Here is a 21,450-nt window from a genome sequence, read left to right as displayed (position 1 = left end):
GTACACAATATTTTGGGGAATACAATAACACCACACTTACTGCATTCTAAGCCATATCCTTATATGCACCGGTAAATGCAGTGGCTATCTTTCATCAAAGAAAGTTTAAATTAGAGCAAATGGGGACTATCACAGAAAACCAAACTGGACACAATGCAGAGATAAATTAATTCTGGATACCCTTTCCCCAATGATACATATTCATCATAGCTCTGCATCTATGGCACAGAGAACATTCTGGATGAGGGAGCAGAACGATAATATGACCCGAAATAACATAAAGTCAGCTGTGAAACAGTCTCTTATAGAAATGACATCATAAATAAGACCTGAGCAATAGCAATTGATATGTGAACATAAAAGAGGGCCTTTCACAAGGTCTCACCCCTAGACTAAGAATTATAAGCAACTAATAATTGCTGGCAGAGGGGAAATTAGTTCCACTAAAAATAAAACAATACAATATGATCAGCATTAAAACAAGATATACACAAACAACAAAAACAAATTCTGCACATTGTATTTACATGTGTGTGCATATGTGTGTGCCTGTGTATGTGTGTGCATGTGTGAGACAATTATAATCAAAAAAAACATCAACCATTGTCCTAAAATATTTTGCACAAAAACCTCAGTTGGCCAAGCTGCTGGTGGGCAGAAAGAGAAGAACAGAAAATGGTTCTTAAAGAAATTAACAGTATCTATCACAAATTTGCAGAATTTAATTTTGATAGAATGACTTCTGTATAGAGACTTAATACCAATGACAAGTAAATTAGTACACTATATTACACTCTTTCACCATGATTAGATTAAACATTTACTTTTAATTACTATTTAGACAGTAGATATTTAGAAAATTAAAAGGTAGCCCCTTTCTTAAATGAAATCAGAAACCTTGCATTAGAAAGTGCATTATATTAAATGGGAACAATGTTATTTTAATGCTCAAATATTTTAATTAAAATGGAATATATCTTTGTGCTTATATGTCCTCCCATCTCAGTAATTTCCATGGTGAGTGGCCCTGTATCAACCCACTCTTGCATAAGAAAGAGCAGCATAAGTCAATATGAAGTTTTAGTAAAGCACAAACTCTTGGAACATATGTCAAACCTTAAGGAGTAAGATATTTTTAATATGTCGTGGAAAGTCTTAATGGGTATTTCTGATTCACTATATGCTAGTTCCTTGATTATAGAAATTATAATTCATATACAAGCATATACAAACTAAGAAAAACAACTTCAGTGATAAATAAAAATAACCCTTTCTTTGAGGAACCAACACTGATGTAATTTTGCTTTTCTTACACAAAATATTTATTTTCAGAGCCTTTCAGTAAATTTTCTATTTTAGATTACACAAAATAATCCTATATAACCAGGGATACACTGTGACACTTCAGGGCATGCATGCAATGCATCAGATAAGATTAATTTGCCTCTGAGACTTAGAACATTTCTTTCAATTAGCAACACCCAGTGCACTCCATTAGCTATTTTTAAATATTCAAAGTATTTCTTATGATAAAGTTGCTACAGAACATTAGGACAACATTAGCTGTCACACATTAACTAACCTCTCTTCACTCTTTTCCAGACCAAAATAATATTTAATAGAATATATCATACTGTGCATGCATTATTGTATCTGAATATGTATATTTGTTAATGTAATTTTGAGAACAAATTTAGAATTACTGCTGAACACATGAATGGTCTATTTATATTTTAAAAGACAGTGGGTTCATTGATTTTATGTCACCGTTTTTGTTTAAAAAATAGCTGCCTCTAACAGTAAAATAAAAATGTGACTAGTCACTTTGGAAATCAGTATGGTGGTTTCTCAGAATTGGGAATCATTCTCCCTCAAGACCCAGCTATACTACTCTTGGGCACATACCCAAAGGATCATACCACAAAGAGATTTGCTCAACTTTGTTCACAGCAGCATTATTCATAATAGCCAGAATGTGTAAACAACCTAGATGTCCCCTAACTGAAAAATGAATAAAGAAAATGTGATATATTTACATAATGGAGTATTCAGCAGTAAAAAAAAAATAAAAATGAAATCATGAATTTTGCAGGCAAATGGATAGAACTAAAAAGAAAAAAAAATCATCCTGAGTGACATAACCCAGACCCAGAAAGATAAACATGGTGTAGTGCTGTGGGATGTTCTGTATGTCAAACGTGTTGCTCTGATTGGGTAAAATAAATAAAGTACTGACTGGCCAGTAGCCAGGCAGGAATGATAGGGTAGGCAGGACAAGGAGGAGGAGGATTCTGTGAAGTAAAGGCTGGGGGAGAGACCTGAGAGCTGCTGCCATGACAAGAAAGATGTAAGGTATTAGTAAACCACAAGCCACGTGGCAAAGTATAGATTAATAGAAATGGGCTAAATATAAGAGTAAGAGCTAGACAATGGTAGGCCTGAGCTAATGGCCAAGCAGTTTAAATAATATAAGTGTCTGTGTGATTATTTTATACATGGGTTGAGGGACTGCCGGGGGGTTTGGTGGCACCTGGAGAGAAGCTCTCCAACTACAGTGTATACTCATTCATAAGTGGATATTAGATGTAAAGCAAAGGATCACCAGGCTACAATCCAGGAGGACCCTAATAGGGACACACATGAATCACCCTGGAAGGGGAAATAGATAAGATCTTCTGTGCAAACTGGGGACAGCAGCAGTATGTTGGGGGGGGGGGGCACGGGGAGGGGATGCAGGATGAGAATATGTGGGAACTGGATGGAGAGGGAGAGCAAAGAAAGAGATATCTTGATAGAGGAAGCCATCATGAGTTTAGGGGAAAACCTGGTGTTAGGAAAATTCCCAGACACCCACAAGGATGACCCCACCTAAGATTGCTAGCAATAGTGGAGAGGGTACCTGAAGTGGCCTTCTCCTGTAATCAAATTGATGAATACCCTAATTGTCATCATAGAACCTACATCCAGTAACTAATAGAAGCAGGTGCAGAGATCCACAACCAAGCACTGGGCAGAGCTCCTGAATTCCAGTCAAAGAGAGGGAGGAGGAATTATATGAGCAATAGAGGTCAAGATTATGATGGGGAAACCCACAGAGACAGCTGACCTGAGCTAGTTGGAGCTCACTCTGGATTGACAACTGGGGAGACTGCATAGGACCATACTAGACCTTCTGAATGTGGATGACAATTGTGTGGCTTGGTCTGTTTGTGGGGATCTTGGCAGTGCAACCAGGATTTATCCCTTGTGCATAAGCTGGCTTTTTGGAGCCCTCTCCCTATGGTGGGATACCTTGCTTAGCCTTAGCCTTGATGCAGCAGGGAGGGGCTTGGTCCTGCCTCAGCTTGATATGCCAGTCTTTGTTGACTCCCCATGGGAGGACTTACCTTCTCTGAGGAGTGGATGGGGGGTGGACTGGAGAGAGATGGAGAGGAGCAGGAGGAGAGAAGAGAGGGACAACTGTGGTTGGTATGTAAAATAAAAAAATACTTTTAAATAAAAAAAATTACAAAGTAAAAAAATGTGGCTTGTTAATTGTCAATTTGACTTAACTTCAAGACATCTAAAAGGAAAAACTTGAGTGAGAAATTGCCTAGTTTCTTTGGACCCTTGAGCATGTTTGTGGGAGTGTCTTGACTGTTGATTGATACAGGATGACACATCCCACTGAGGGCAGGGATTTATTCAGGTAGATTGCCCTAGGCTGTATAAGAAAGATAGCTGACCACCAAGCAGGGAGTGAGCATTGAACAGAATTTTTCTTCAGTTTCTGCTTGAAGTTCTTTCTCCAGTTCTTTCCCCAAACTCCTCACTTTGACAGACTTTGATCTGGGCATTAAAGCCACCTAAAAGTATAAAATTACTTTGTCACAAAAGTAATTAAAAATAAAAATAAAGAAATAGTGAAAATGTACAAATTAAACATAGGTAAGCAAAAAAAAAGAATAATTGCTATTAAACTTTCAAAATTACATAATTTTAAAAGCAGAAATATTTCCACATTTTATTGCAGTTCATCTTCTAAAGCATTAATATCTTAATAGTTTCTTGAAATATTTCACAAAATTTTTATTCCCTCTATGTTTCCAATTACCTATCCTGTTTGACCTATTTCTTGTACTGCTCAAATTGGAAGCAAGTGCGCTTACAATATTCATGAATTTTTCTGTGATGAGAGTAGACTGAAGCCATATGGTGATTATTTAAATAAGTTCTACAACAAAAAGTTTCTCCTTTTATAGAAACATGTATCTAGGCATATATAAATTGTCATTTACAAAATATCCATTTATTTTGCAACAAAGCATGTAACAACAAACATAGTGTGTTAATTAACAAAAGCATAGTTGATATAGAAAATATAAACAATTAATCAAATCAAGTGATTTGATAAATCAACACACACACATACATTAAGTCACTGTGGTTGTTTGAAAGGAAATAGCCCCTATAGAGAATGACACTATTAGGAGGTGTGGCTTTACTGGAGTAGGTGTGGCCTTGTTGAAGGAAGTGTGTCACTGTGGGGGTGGGCTTTGAGGTCTCCTATAATCAAACTATGCCTAGTATGGCACACAGTTGCTTCCTCTTTCCTTGAGGATCAAGACGCAGAATTGCTAGCAATCTCTCCAGCACTCTGTCTGCCTGCATGCTGCCATGTTTCCTGGCATGAAGATGATGGACCAAACCTCTGAAACTGTAAATCAGGCACAATGAAATGTTTTCCTTTATAAGAGTTGTGGTGGTCATGATGTCTCTTCACAGCAATAGAAACTCTAGCTAAGACACACAATCACCAACCTTTCCTCACTGTATAAGCAGAATGTAAAGTTCTTTTAGGGTATATAATATTAGTGTGGTTAATAGTGGTGTGTGCCAGCATATTTGCAAACAGGAACCTTGTGATCAATAAATAAGCTCAATAGTTTCTACTTAACCACGTCTGACCCAACCAAAGAACGACAAAGACACAGAAGTGATTTCAGCTCTTGGTCACTGCAGTGTAGAATGGGTTTGTGTGAACAGAAGGATGCCAGAACTATTGCAGAAAGTCTCATTTCTTTTTAATATGGGAAATTTATATTAAAAGTTCTATGAGTCAACTCAAACTCATATTCATATCATAAGACTTTTAATGTGGAACAACTAATCAGTACTGTAACTTTTCTGTTGCAGGACTGGTAGTGTACTTGATGACTCAGAAATGTTTACCTGCCCATTTGTACTAATGGAAAAAAAATTTAAACATGCCAAAATTTTTATAGAATTAAATTTTATTTTGACAACATGTCTGTCAATGTTTCTGCATATTTGGAACTATTATTTTCCCTTAGTCTCTTGTGGTTGTAGACTCTGTAAGTACTATCAATTCTGGTGGATGAACTCTCCCAGTCACTTCACTCCTCAAGTTGAAGCAGTGTGTCATATTCTGCAGCTGGGCAAGCAACGGGCATCTAAGGTGCCAGTGGCTTCTGAAGATAATTATGACTGAAGTTGGTTTGCTTAATTTGTTCATCAAATATTTATTCCAAGATACATGGAGTCCAGGTTTCCAATAGCTGTCAACATCACAAATGTGAAAGTATCATTTCATATAATAAACTCCTCTACCTATACTGTGTCATGTCCTCTATCCGGACTGGAATCACATGAATTCTGAAGTATCCTCTCAGTAGTGTCTTCATTTCCAAAGTTCTTTTGCCCTTTTAGCTTAATGTTCGCAGCATAGTGCTTAACTCAGTAGCAATTTATTTTAACTAAATCTCCACTTGTGCCAAACAATTATCAAAGGAACACCAGAATAATCAGTCCTTTGGTTCTTTCTTGGTCATCTTCAGGGTTCTCTGAGTGTTTATTCTTTTTTTCCATTTCTATATTGAATATGTTCTAGATTATCATCTGAAATAGTCTTCAGGAGGCATTGTGTTAACTTGGTAACTTCACTATATTGTTACTATAATGTCACAAACAAATCTGTTAAAAATTATCAGGCTACTCATGATATAACCCTTGCCTAGCAAGCATGCTACCCTAGCTTCAATCCCCTGTAATGCCCCTACCTCACCATAAATCCATTATTTAATTTTAATCATAGATCATTCCATATGTTCTTGGCACTAAGTAATTTGAAATATAGAACATTAATTAATTATGTTTATTTTGTCTGTCTAATCAATCTATTAGTATATGATTATTTTCCTACCTGCAATCATAAGCAAATATGTTACTTCGTCATATGAGGAGATAATTTGTTTATTTATATCTGAATATAAATCCTTATTATGAGAACAAGCTTGATTTCTCTTTGTGTAGGCAAATATATTTCCCTTATTGAAAGTCAAAATTGTACACTGGTATCTTTTATTTCTGACATTAATTATATTTTCTCTTGAAAGCTAAAACCTTGTTAGGCTTTTTAATTTACCTGATGATGAAATACAAAATGAATTTCCCCCTGATTGAGAGTCAAAGTTCTGGAGAAAGGAGAACCAAATAGGCAGGTAGCATGCTCTTAAAGGTCTGTATTTCCTTTCTGTGTATGTCAAGACAGAATCAAATTCTCAGGAAAATGAAGCATTTTCTGTTACATCCATGGAGGTGGGATGTGAGGATCAAGTTTCCAGCACAAGTCTCTAAATACCCAGGCAGAGAAATAATGTCAAGTGATGGAGCCCATGGACCACAATGATCTGATGACAACATCTTTGTATTTACTGTGTATCCAAGAGTATAAGATGGGCTACACACACACACACACACACACACACACACACACACACACACACCTCATACATTTGTAGGCTGAGTTTTCCTGTCCTGACTGCCTGCTCCCAAATAACTGGTAGCTGCTTGCCAAATAACTGACTCAGAGACTTAATATTAATTATAAATGCTTGGTCAATAGCTTAGGCTTGTTACCAGCTAACTCTTACATTATAGATTACCCCATATGTGCTCTGCTACATGGCAGTACCTGTCAACACAGCACTATCATCTCCTGCTCCCTCTGGATATGCTGGCATCTCCTGACCCCATACTTCTCCTTTCCAGCATTCTCAGTTTGGCTTTTCTGCCTAACCTTATTCTGTTCAACTATTAGCCAGTCAGCTTGTTTAATAAACCAATTGCAGTGACAAATCTTCACTGTCTACAAAAGGATTATTCCACAGTGTACATTTTCAGAAACTGAATTTAAAATGTGTTTGGAAACAGAAGGGAGTGGATCTGAGGGAGAGAGGAGGTGCAGGGAGCTGGGAGGAGTAAACGGGGAGGGAAACGGGTTAGAATGTATTGTATGAGAGAACAATCTATTTAACATTAAAAAAGGAAAAAAGGAAACAGTGTCTCTGCTCCAAAATAGTCTCAAACATTTCTAGCTTTAGATATCTCATTTGATTTATATTATTATTTAGGTGTCTAATTTTTATTATTTTGAAATATTAAAAAATGATTTTAAGAATTACTTAAAGGAGACTATTTTGTAAGGAAATGTCGATCTTGAGAAGTTTTTTCTTTTTTTTTAGCAGTTTATAACGAATATGGAAAGGTTTGCCTTTTGATACCTGATACGTCCACCTTGATTGTTTACCAAATCATGTTGTTAACACTAATAATTTCAAATTTTATAATCTAATTTGTTATGTCATGAATGTTTGATAACTAAGTCTTTATAAATATGCAAGGTAGTACATCTCATAAGCAAATGTCTGGAGCACATTTGGATTCTTGTGAAAATATTTCTGCTTGGTTATATTTACTTCCAAATAATAGTGGAGACATAGTAGAACTAGAAGTAATCTTAAATAAAGAAATATTAAAATAATTGTAGGCTTTGTGGGATTTCTAAAAATGTAAATATGTACTTTCTGTGCCATTTATAAACGTAAACCAAGTGTTGTATGTTCTGTTAATTTCTGCATTGTGAACACGTTCCTGAAAACCCACCACCACTGCACAGCCAATATCTAAAATTTTTATTTTTTCCCCATTTTTGTTGTTGTTGTTGAAAACAGTTATCAATGGTGCATATTTATGGTACAAATTAGCATATTTTTTATATTATATAAAATGTTTTGGTTCAATATTTTTTAGTTCTATAATTATAGTTATTATATATAAGAGTATTTGTACAGTGATTGAAAAATTGTAAATGCCATTAAATTTTAGTTTCTCAAGTGAGGAAACACTATTTTAATGTACAGTTAAAATTCTTGGCTCAGTGCATGAAGCAGTAACCAGACTAGAAGTTCTCTTTGTATTTTCCCAAGTATATAAGGCTTTTCGTTTAAGTAACATTTCCCACATAATAGTCTCCTCATCGCTTAATTATGTGGCCAGGTTTCAGTGTTTATGTAGTATTTGGGGGCATGAAGGAGATCTTTATATTAAAGGGAAGCTATGATCATCAGAGCAAGAAACTGCATGGTCTACACAAATAATTATTTTCCCACAGCCCCTAGGCAAGAAGAGTGCTCAGCTGAAATCTTGATTTCATTGCAGGGAGACCTGTAACAAACATATAGCTCACAGAACTATAAGACAATTGTTTAAGGAAAATTTAAACTGCTGAATTAATAATTAATGCAGAAGCTGGCCAGGCAGTGGTGGCTCATGCCTTTAATCACAGCACTCAGGAGGCAGAGTGTACTTGGAGACCAGAGCTTGGCATAATCATCATCAGACAGGCTTAAATGAGGGCAGCAGATTCAGAGACCCTCAGCCAAACATTAGGCAGTGCTCTGGGAATCCTGTGGAAGAGGAGGAGGAAGGATTGTAGGAGCCAGAGGGGTCACAGACACCATAAGAAAACCCAGAGATTCAACTAATAAAGATTCGCAGGGGCTCACAGAGACTGAACCAATAATCAGGGAGCCTCAATAGGATTGACCTACGCCCTCTGCATGTATGTGACAGTTGTGAAATCGGTCTTCTTGTGGGACTCCTAACAATGAGATCAGGGGCTGTCTTTGACTATTTTTCTGGCTTTGGGGACCCTATTCCTCATACTAGGTTGCCTCATCCAGCCTTAATATTAGAGGAGGTACCTAGTCTCGTTTATAAATTGATATGCCATGTTTGGTTGATATCCCTGGGAGGCTTGCCCTTTTCTGAAGGGAAACTGATTGGATCTGTGTGAGGGCAGATTCTGAGAGGAGAGGGGAGGGGAGAAACTGTGGTTAGAATGCAATGTATGAGAGAAGAATAAATAAAAAGAAAAAATATTACTTATATGCCATGTGAATATTTATTTGTATTGCCTTTCTACTTTTAATCCAAATCACCCTAACAGTGTTTATCTAAAGCTTAGTGTTTTTAATATTATTGTCCAGCAATCTGTCCCTGTGGGTAGCGTGGTTCTGACTCCATCCAAATGAGGACTGAAGACTTTCCTTACTTGGCAGCAATCTTCTCTCCATAAGTCATCTTACAATGATGCACAGACTCAATATGTTCTACAGAGAACACCAGACTAAATTCTGCAGAAATCAAACAAGGACATCATCTGCTAACAGTCACAGGGCTGTGATGAGTCCACTGGTTTCACTGAGGTCTTGCAGACATCTCACTCCTACAGGCAAAGCTGAGGTCTGAGCAGAAGCTAGAAGAGTAGCTCTGGAAATTTAAGCATCTAAATCTTTCTGTCAGGAACTCATCTGGGCTATCTCTTACCATCATTATGTTATTTCTCACTACAGATCTCTTTGTGTTCAAACAGGCATTATGAACTAGAAATGTCAATTGAACATCTTTTGTAGCCTGCTTCCCAAATAAGCAAATAAAGAATGTCTCTAAGAACACAGTTTGACATGCTTTTGAAATCTAAACTCCATTCTGTGTTGTTTGGAACTCAGCTCTTGAGCTTTTGTTCTATTGGATCTAGAACTTCTTTGAAAGCTAGGCTTGTTGACACGTGCTTCTAACACCAGTATTAAATAGGCTGAGGGAGGAGGATGGACTTCAAGGCCATCTGAAGTATAGTGGGAGACCTAGAGTTCCTTGGCCACTTGGTATGTTACACCCTTGCTTTCTGGTCCAAATGAGTTCTGAAAAGTCATCTGGAAGAATGAATGGTGTTATTTACACACAAAGAGCTGTCTGGCTGGTTTTTGTCTCTATATTTTATTTTTTTGTCTTCCCAGAAACTTTTTTGCTTGGTGTGTCTCTATTTCTGTTGCTTTCCTTTATAGCTACTGAAATCTCTTAATCTATACATTGATGTTTTCAGGACATTCTTGAGGATTGCAGCTTTCATTTCTGAGAATCATATTAGGTTATTTATCAAAACCCTTACCTTATGTCTCCTTTTAGCCATTTATCATCTGATCCCCACCACACATTCAATTTCATATGAGTTTTGTTTTATTACAAGCTAAACCTAGTTTTATAGAGTATTCTTCCCTGAGTTGCAGTATTTTTTTAATGCTATCCTGTTTTAATGACTCCCAGGCTCTGTTTATTCTTTAACATTATATAGTTGGTTATTTCAGGCACAAAATTGATTGCTCCAGCAGATGGTCATCAACAGCACAAAAGAATCTCTAAAATTGCAGGGGAAATACCATAATTTATGTCATCTAGTGTAAGTAGCCTTGAATACTATTTATCTAAAACAATAACAACTTATTAGTAATGCAGAATATTGATGTAACTTACTTTATTTGCTAATTTTTCACATGGTCTAAAATAGTTGATAAGTATGGTCTTATGTTACAAAGTATAGGTAGTAAAATAATTTGAGTACCTATTAACTGTTCTCTTTCCACAAACCTCATCTTATACACATTTTATCCAATATCCACACATCCTACAAAACATGTACTCTAGTGCATGTGTGTGATGCATGCCTCTGTATGCAAAACCCTGTCTTCTTTAGTCTCTTTCCGTGATTCTGAGGTTATATTTTCCCATTATTTCCATTAATTATCATGAGACTCTCTCTCCAGTGCATTCTGGATATGATGTGTTTCATGAATATTCTCTTAGCATTTAAACTTTCAGATTCACATTTCTCTAGAGTATCTTTGCCATTAATTGTGAACATGTTTACTAATTAGATTGAAATAATTTTCCTTGCAGGTCCCTCCTGTCCACAGTATCCCATCACCATGAAGTTCTGTGAAAATGAAAAGTGCCAATCAATCATGAAGTGAGCCCTCAGAAACCATGAGTGAAATAAACACTTTCTTCATGTTATTTAATATGACCATACAGTTCTTCACTTTTGGAATGTGACTGGGGAGAATTTGAAAATTTGTTGAGGTGTGTACTCCAGAAAATAGACAATGCTGTATGTAGAGCCTACTGGGTAATTCTAGTGAGTAGACAGAAATCAGACGACTTGCAGGAATGTGGACAGTGAAGACAAGTTGCATGAAAATTGAGAAAAGAATTCTAGTTGAATGGCACTAGAGGCTAATTGGGAAATATTATAATAAATAATTTACCTAGATTTTGCTTCAGTTTGAGACTTTAAGTATGGCTGAACACATACAAAGAGGGATTCCTAATTGTATACTGAAATTTTGGGTTTTTACAGATTATTTTATTTAAGTTTGTGTATGTGTCCATGTGTGGGTATATGCGCTTGAATTCAGGTACATTCAAGGGCCAGTAAAAGAAGTTAGATTCCCTGAAACTATCTTTACAGGGGCCTGTGTGCCAGCGTGAGTTCTGGGAACCAAACTGCAATTATTTGAAAGATCAATTATGTACACTTAATCATTGAACTTTGTTCCTAAGACAGGTGGTACAATGGAACAGAATTTCCTAATGCTGTTCTTCCTTCTCAGCTTTAAACATAATTTCATTATATCATGCTTTCCCATAGTGCATCAAAGTCTTTAATCACTGATTTTGGTAGTTTGTGTTTTTCTCAATCAATAAAATAACAACTAATACATTGCATACATATTCAGCATTCCTCATAATGAGGGGTACAATACAGCATAGTGCAGTGTTGGTCAAAATAAGCCCTTCTTAATGATTGTGTGGGCCATGTTCTTGTGGTGTCTTCAGCGCCTCAAACTCCTACAAATCTTCCTCTCCCTCTTCCACCTAATGTTTGGCTGTGGGTTTGCATCTGCTCCCATCAGTTGCTGGAGGAAGGCTCTCTGATGACTCGGTTAGGCATAGATATATGAGTACAGCAAAATATTAGGAATCAGTTCATTACCTTTTTTCCTTTTTGCCAGGTGTGTTTGATAGTAGCCTCTCACCTGTAAAATTTTCAGTTTAGTCCCTACTTCCTTCACAGTTCCCACCTGTCACCAGTTAGAGCCATGTCTGACATGGAGGCCTTCTAAAGAGACTTGGGTTTTCTCTATCAAAATTATTAACCTAAGAGCTGATTCTGGGTAGTGCTGGGATTTCAGGTAAATCTTCTCTATGTTCAAAAGTGCATCTAACCAGGTGGTGGTGGCACACACCTTTAATCCCAGCACTCAGGAGGCAGAGGCAGGCAGATCTCTGTGAGTTCTAGGCCAGGCTGTTGTACAAAGCGAGTTCCAGGAAAGGCACAAAGCTACACAGAGAAACCCTGTCTCGAAAAACCAAAGAAAAAAGAAAAGAAAAGGGGAAAAAGTGCATCTAGTGGATATCTGAACAAACTAGCACACACCAAAGAGACCAGTACCCGATCTAAAATCATATTTTTAAATGAACACACACATTGTGGCAATTTCTTTGGGATCTGGACTTATTGTTTCCAGCCCAAAAGTTTCTGAAACAAGTGATCTTAGTACACAGATGACGTGCTCATAAGCAAAGGCTGAGTGAGGCTTGGAATTTTTTCTTGGATGTGTTCTCAAATGAAAATGCTTTCAGTAATGAATGCCCTGTAAATGTTGGAGGTAATGAAATATGTGTCTTTGCATGGTGAATAGTCAAATAAATACCACAAAATTTGCTATGGTACACTTTGTAATACATAGGTAAACCTAGAGGTGTGTACCTGTAATTTCAGAATTCAGGAGGCAAAAAACATAAATCTCAGGTTACAGCCTAACTCAGATAAAACCACAACAATACACCTAATTTCTTGTTAATGTAAGTTGAAAGAAAACTTCAAATTTATCTGTTCAAAAACAGGAAGGAGATATCAAATCACCTTGACATCTTTCAAAGACATATCGTGTTTGTACTGGACTCAGAGATTTAACTTTCAAGAAGTGTCCCAAGATACTCCTATGATTCCCCTTTAGTGATCATTCATTTTTTCAAATATTTTTACAGCTGATACACATACCAGGCATGGTTTGAAGTATCTGAGATAGAACAAAGGGAAAATTGTACCACCTACCATCTCTGTGCTGTCAATATATAATATACACACAAAGCCCATGGTGGCAGTTTGCATTTTTGACCTTATTTCTTATGATTGGGTCCCAATGTTTGGAAACAGAAAACACCCTAGTCTGTCTGTCTCATATAGTCTGTGAGTGGTCATGAACATCTTTGCATGATGACATTCAACATATATGTTCTCTTTTGAGGATTCCTGGACTAATGAATGCCAAGAAAAATTTCTGTTCAGCCGTTCCATATACACAGCTCAATGTCAGATTCTATGTGGGGTTCACACAATATTTATTAGTAGGTTAAGCTGTTATTTTAGAATCTGGCATAATTTTGTTCTGGAAAAATTTAGAAAATCTAGTGTTTGGTAAGTATACTTGTTTCTGTATAACCAAATCGGTTTCAGTTGTGTACCTCATAGATGCAATACCTGAATAATTTCTGCAACTACAATATATGTTACTTGGTCTATTGTAAGCATTTCTGAACTGTTGGCATTAATCATGTAACCACACCTTAAAGGGCATCATGGAAATACTGTATACCAGAGATGCTTAATTTTGGTGATATGTTTGGAGTCATTAGAATGTTATAATATGTTCTTGGTCTGTTAATATGCATCAATATGAATTGTTCCTCTATTGTCATAACAATAAATGAGCTATCATTTCAAACCAATGATAATGCAAATATATTTGGAGATGGGGACAAAAATGGTGAAGTGAATAAAAATCTTTCTAATGTTGAGTATGTTTTGAATATTGAATAATTATAAGACAAAATGCATGATTATAATTTAAATATCAATATCTACATTCTAAAATTGGGCATGTGTAAATGAGTGCATAAACACACACACACACACACACACACACACACACACACTCACATACACACATACACACACCAAAACCAAATCATAATGGGACAAGCAAACATACAGAAAAAGTGTCAAATAAAAAGCACAAGAAACACATATGGATGCAGAGACACAGATATTCCCATATGCAGGAATGCAACAAAAACACAAAACCAAAAGGTATAGTGTGTATTCAAAGGGACCCTAAGATTAACAAAAAAGAAATAATGAAATAAAAAATGTCCTATTTGTTAAGATAATGAATGAACTTGTATGAAGCTTAAGTGGAGGGAAGCATTCTTACTATAAAGTAGTAATTCATGTATCTTTATTTATGTCATAATAATAAACCAAAAATTAACAATAATTGAATTTATAAAGGATTACACAATGAAAGATAAAGGAGGCTAATGTGTTAGGTGCAAAAAAGAAAAATAGACTGTGAAATAATTGTTGGGAGACTGCAATGACATTTATTCACAGAAAGGAGGTATAATCATGTGAAAGAGAAAGAATGTCTATATGATTTTGCTTCAGTCTCCCAATAACAAAATATGACATCATTAGATGCTTTATTCACTAAAATTTAGCAGAATTTGTATTTTTTTTATGTGTGTGTGTGTCTAAGCTTTGCGACATTTTACCTTCAAAGCTTGGTTTTATAACATTGGTTGCCACTGCTCTTTTCCATAGTCGGTTAAGTCGCTATGAAATATCCTACTTCACAGGAATGATCTCACAAAGCCCCCAGTACATGGCCATGAAGTAGTGACAGCTGCTCACTATGGATCTATTGCCTCACAGTGTCCATCACAGACTTTAATGGAGATATAATGTAATGATACACAAAAGTGCGATTTAAAGCCCAGGCACACAATTCTTAGTGTTTTGAAGTTCTAGTAAGATTCACAAAAGTGGGTACACTCTATAAACAAGTATTTCTTATTCCCTACCTGCCATTTTATGTTTGAAGTCTTTGGTCCAGAGACTATGACCATCTTTTGAGGAAAAGCATCTCCCTCAGTGCACACTACTTAAGTTTGCTGTTCTTAATCCTTCACTGGAACACCATGGAAGATTCAGAAGATGTTTTCCATTTTAAATGCTTCATAGGTATTATTATTTACATGCCAGAACATCTGCGAAATGAACATAATGTCGGAGAAATGAATATAGAGAAAGTTGTGGAGTATTTTCTTGGTTGCTGCAGCGTTAAAATAATAGAAATAATTTGTATGACATCATGGGAAAATTAAATGGCTAGTACTATGGATAAATCAGTAATCAAGCACACGATCAAATTATTTAAGTTAAAGCCAATATTTGTCAAACACTAATATCAAAGATACATAACACAATAAAAATACAAATAACTAGAAGTCTAATGATGCACACTAGAATTTACTTACACAGGCACACAAAGTTTAAAATTTTCCTATGTGACATGTAATTCAATTATAGTTGCATTATTTATATTTTCATGTAGTCATTTACATTTTCTTGTATTTCAGAAACATATTTTCATAGGATCTAATTTATATGTAGTCAGAAAAGCCCTTTGAAGCTCGTTTTATACTCTTTTTAAAAATGATTAATTTATTTATTATGTACACAGAAGAGGATGCCAGATCTTATTACAGATGGTTGTAAGCCACCATGTGAGTGCTGGGAATTGAACTCAGGACCTCTGGAAGAGCAGTCAGTGTTCTTAGCCTCTGAGCCATTTCTCCAAACCCCATTTTATACTCTTAGTGTGCTGTGAAACAATCTTTTTCTATACTATGAATATGTATTACTCTCATTGGTTAATAAAAAGCTGACAGGCCAGAAGCTGGGCAGGAAGTTAGGCTGGAAAGCCAAACCGAGGATGATGGGAAAAGGGCACAGTCAGGAGAGATGCCAGCCAGCTGCCGGGAAAGTAAGATGCCAGAGGACAGGTAGAGCCACAAGCCACATGGCCATACATAGGTTTATTAGAAATGGGTTAATTTAAATGAAAGAGCTAGTTAGTAATAAGCCTAAGATATTGGCCTAACATTTATATTAATATATGAGCCTCTGGGTGTTTAATTAGGCCCAAGCAGCCAGGACAAGAAAACTCCATTTACTCTAGTGAGGACAGTTTATAGAGCCAGCCTGTACTTATGATTTCAAATCATTATAAGAAGAATGGGTTTTGAATGTCTTTATGGGGCACAGGACAAAGAGGTTGAAAGAGAATGTATACAAAATGAGTATTTAACCTTAAATAATTAAAATACATTAAGTATATATAAAAGGATATTGTTATTGATGAGTTAAGACATGTACCACTGACATCACCTATTGCACAATTAATGAGGCAATTCCATGTGGTTTATCTGGTAATTAAAAGGAGTTTATTTCAGGGGTAACTTTCAGCCACTAAGGAGTCAGTTATAGGATCTGGGAGAGATGAGGTGCAGCCCAGCATGGGTCTCTGGAAAACTCTAAATTGGTCTACATTCCAGCATCCAGGATCATAAGGAATCAAGAGAGCAAGCATATACACATCTTGGGACTTAAGGGGTCTTATCTTGGCCATGCCTCGTGGACAGGTCATAGGCAGGTGTGGCAGTTACTTGCTGCCTCACTAGAGGCAGTGTTTCAAGGTCAAAGCTGGAACAGCTACCCACTACAGTTACCTTCAAAACTTGCTTTTATATCATTGGTCACTACTGCTTGTGGTGATATTGTATTCCCCAAATAAACCCTAATAAACTTATCTGGGGTCAGAGAACAGAACAGCCACAATATTAAACATAGAGGATAGGCAGTGGTAGCACACACCTTTAATCCTAGCATTCCAGAGGCAGAGATCTACCTGAATCTCTGTGTGTTCAAGGATTCAGCCAACCATGGTGACTCACACCTTTAATCCAAGAAAGTGAGCCTTTAATCCCAGGGAGTGATGGCAGAAAGCAGAAAGGTATATAAGGCATGAAGACCAGAAACTAGAAGCTTTGGGCTGTTTAAACTTTAGGCTTTTAAGCAGCAGTTCAGCTGAGATACATTTGGATGAGAACTCAGAGGCTTCCAGTCTGAGGAAACAGGATCAGCTGAGGAATTGGTGAGGCGAGGTAGCTGTGGCTTGTTCTGCTTCTCTGATCTTCCAGCGTTCACCCCAATACCTGACTCCAGATTTTATTTTATTAATAAGACCTTCTAAAATTCCTGCTACAACTGCTCATCCAGGTAGCCAAGAACACAGAGCAATCACAATCAGGACGTGAAGAGGCTACAGTTTACTTCCTTTTAACAGCAATCCTATTTAAAGGCAATGAGTAATTTTTTTGCTTCATTTTAAATGTGCAGGTGTCATTTATTCTTAGAAAATCGGGGACAGAGACACAAGTCCTGTAACTTTACACGTGCAACACTGGATAACACTCATGCTCCACCAAAGTCATTTGCTTTATAGGAACTGTACATCACTATTCAAGTAAAACAGAGGATCTGAAAAATAAATACAAATGATTCAGAAATGTAGCATAATATACAGACTTATAACTAACATAGGAATCATGTTTTGTCAAGTTAGCCAAGATACAGACATGCAAATTCTAAACTAGGACTTCAGATCATGGTATGATATTTGTATGAATATCATTTTACTTGTAAAACCACATTTATTCACAAAATATGATTTCACATATAACTATAAAGCAGTAATTCAGAGTATAATGCCTGACCATAGAATTGTTTTATTAATTGATCCTGAGCTTAGTCTCTGAAGCTAATCTGTGTCATAATACAAATGTTACCCTGCTTACTGGTGATGAGAATTAAACTATATCTAAACTATATCATTTCATTGTAAAGTTTAACAGAAACCATTTTAATTTAAACACAAACTATTATATGTTTAGACATATAAAAAAAGACCAATTATGTAAAAATTCTCCTAGTCAGAAAAAAAAAACTGTTTTATTTTGTTATACCAGTATTTTACCACTTTTTATTTTGTAATTTTAAGTTGTTTTGGTCACATACTATGGAAACTTCTTGTTTTTTCACAAATGAAATGTAAATTAGACAAAATTCAAAGCATAATTTGTTTGAATGAACAATGATGTTAATACTCATTTTCATTTATTTATTCAATGCCTTCCATTTTTTATCCATACACAGTCAGATGCTGGATTCTGTGCACCAGTGTCAGCATTTTCTTGTAGATGTATCCGGCTTGTTAAATAGGAAACACAGAACCGATTGCAGAGTTAAAAACCACAAGGTCAGAGCAAGAGCAGAAAACCTTACACTTCACTGCTTCTGCTGTTCTTCCTCTCTGCAAGAGACCTACTTCTGTGAGTCCTGTCTATTTAAAAACTTTCTGTTCTCCTCTCTCATTGGTTGTAAACCCAGCCACATGACCTCCTCATCACTGCCTGTTTGTACAGACCTCCAGGTCTTCTATGGTTGGTATTGAGATTAAAGGCATGTGTCTGCCATGCTGGCTGTGTCCTTGAACACACAGAGATCCACCTAGCTCTGCCTCTGAAGTGTTGGGATTAAAGGGGTGCCCCACTACTGCTCAGCTTCTGCTCTGGCTTGCTCTGACCTCAAGGCAACTTTATTGACATACAAATAAAATCACATTTCAATACAAAGAAAATATCACTATATTTCCCCTTTTCTATATTAATAAAAAGAAAAAAAGGAAAAAGTTTTAACTAATATAAAAAAGCTATATACAAAAGTACAATAACTATATATACTATATATACAAACAATAAATACCTAAACAATGTCTAGTCCATTTGTATTTGACAAGTTCAGAGAAAATAATTCCATTATCTATCCTATTTTGGTAAGTCCAGAATGTACCTGATTCACTTTTTATCCTAACTTATATTGCTAACGGAACTGTCTTATAACGTCTTTCAAATTTATACACTTACAGCTCTTAGTGAGTTTTTCTGAAATCCTTAACAAAGATAATTATAACTATAACTAACTGATCTTCAACTCCCTCAGAGACCCAAGAAGGAAATAATACTACCTATTAAAAATAAAAACAAGAAGTGCATGCAAGCAGCTTCCAAAAAAAAAAAAAAAATGTGAGTTGACAGAAACAGTCAGCTGCCTGGACAGTCACCTGAGGTTTCTCCGCAGTGTTGGGGCATCATCTTCATCCTACAGGCTTAGCGTATCTGACAGACTCATTTGTGAACTAGGATGTATACAAGGTCAACAGTTTGACCTCACATTTGGTGAGAGCAGTCCATGTACCAGAAACACCTGAATTCCATTAGTGTCATGTCATGATTCAGGATTTTAAATTCTGGAAATTATTGATGTCTTTTCAATTCAGCTGTCCATTTTTCTTGGCTGTGTATATGTGGCTTCATCTCGGCATCCTGTTGTTCTCCACATCCCTCTATTAAATGCCAGTCTACTATTGAGAGGGGTGAGCTTAGTTACTCTTCAAGAATAACTGTTTCATCTGCTGTTCCATTGCACATCAGAAGCCATTGGCCCACTACCTGTTCAGCTGCCTTCAAAGAAAAGGGCATGGTAACTTTTACAGATTGCAAAGGTCACTCACTTCAGGGATGGTGCCATATTGTCCTGGCTTCAGAAGATGCCTTTTGTTAAAGCCACAACCACACTTGTTTTGGCAAGAATTGGTAGTCCTTGGTTTCATGTCCTGTCTGTCCTGTTTGTCAGCAGTTGATTAGAGGATACTTTGTTGTCCAGTAGCTAACTTTTACCACAATGAAAGTTAGCTCCATATGCAGTTTCTTCAATGCCCATATTTTCTCTGAAGTAGATTGGTACTGCCAGGAGCCGTCATGTCTCATAGTCATAGCAAAAAAGAAAAATTCTTAAGTTATTAAAACATTTTAAATGCCATATTCTGTAGATCTCTGAAGGGTTTGAAGATGACCTGTCTATCTAAAATATATCTGTTTGATCTTGAAAACACACCTAATATGACTACAAGTTCAATTGTAATGTCTAACCACTAATTTTCATTTCTATATATCCTAATAGTTGGTAATACTAACATTCAAGGATTAGCAAATTGCAATACATTGTTAAATGAATGGTATAAATACAATATCTCGAACAAGATTAGAAATATGTGTATGGTATATTCTAACAATCTCAATCTCAATAATAATAATTTGTATACAATATAAAACAATCCAATTGAATGTAAAGTATTTAAAACTAGTAATTGTCTTTTTCTTTTCTTTTTTTTTTTTTAACAAGCACCTTTTGCCTAGCCCTTTTCCTAACCCTTAACAACAACTTGTAACCAACCCTCCTAAACAATGAAAACTATCCCAGACCCAATACCCATAAAAAGACCAAAAAACCACCCACCCCACACCACCCCTTAGGGAATGTGGGTGTCGAATTCTTAAAATTGCTTCCTGCTGGGTATGGGCGAAGTTATCTTTATTCTGAAAAGAAAAATTTTGGGTTAATTTACAAATTCTAGGAAAGATAACTATATTCTTTGTTATCCATAATGCCAAAGTTCAGGGTTTATCTCAAGTCCTTATTCAAGCAGTCTTTGAAACTGGATCATCTCAGCTAGCCATCTCAGAATTGCTCTAAGCACTTTGTAGTCCAAAGCTGATCTGTAGATGATGTTTGTCAGGTTAGTGATATTATTTTCCACATGGAATTGTCGTTGTGGGGCCCCATCTTCTTCCTGGAGATTTCATTTGATGTTAGGCCTGGCCGTGATTTCCTGCAGAAAACTGAAAAGAGACTCGAACACAAAGACATGTATAGACAGCTAATCGAAGCCTTTTCTCTAGAATTAATTAGTACTCTATATGACCATTATTATCTTAACAAAGTTTAAAATATATATATATATATATATATATATATATATATATCTTGTAAATTTTGATATAAAATTCATACTTTAAGAAAAATTTAAAGAATCAGAATAGAATCAAAGAATTGAGATTAGTAATAGAATAGTCCCTTAATTAACTTGGTTTTTCTCCTGTCCCATGTCAGAAGATGGCTCAATAGTTCGTAGATGAGAAATGTCCCCAAATAATCTTTGAAAGTCATTAAGAGTCTGTAGGCGATCTCTCCTAATTTGTACCTTTTGAGGTCTAATTTTTTATATCTCTATTTTATATCCTAAATAATTAATAGAATCTCCTCTTTGTATCTTTTCAGGAGCAATTTGTAATCCCCAGCAAGGCAATATTTTCTTTACTTCTTCAAACATTCTTTCTAAAGTATCTACATTTGAGTCAGCTAGTAAAATATCATCCATATAATGATAAATTATAGATTTAGGA

General features: G+C 36.0%; 1 pseudogene; it reads left to right on the top strand.

Annotated features, from left to right (window-relative positions):
* LOC118586250 overlaps positions 1-21,450 on the top strand; it is a 180,861-nt pseudogene that overhangs the window by 120,707 nt on the left and 38,704 nt on the right.

This window comes from Onychomys torridus, chromosome 6 (genome assembly GCF_903995425.1).
Source record: "Onychomys torridus chromosome 6, mOncTor1.1, whole genome shotgun sequence".
Lineage (NCBI taxonomy): Eukaryota > Metazoa > Chordata > Mammalia > Rodentia > Cricetidae > Onychomys > Onychomys torridus.
This window is presented reverse-complemented; position numbering and strand designations above follow the sequence as displayed.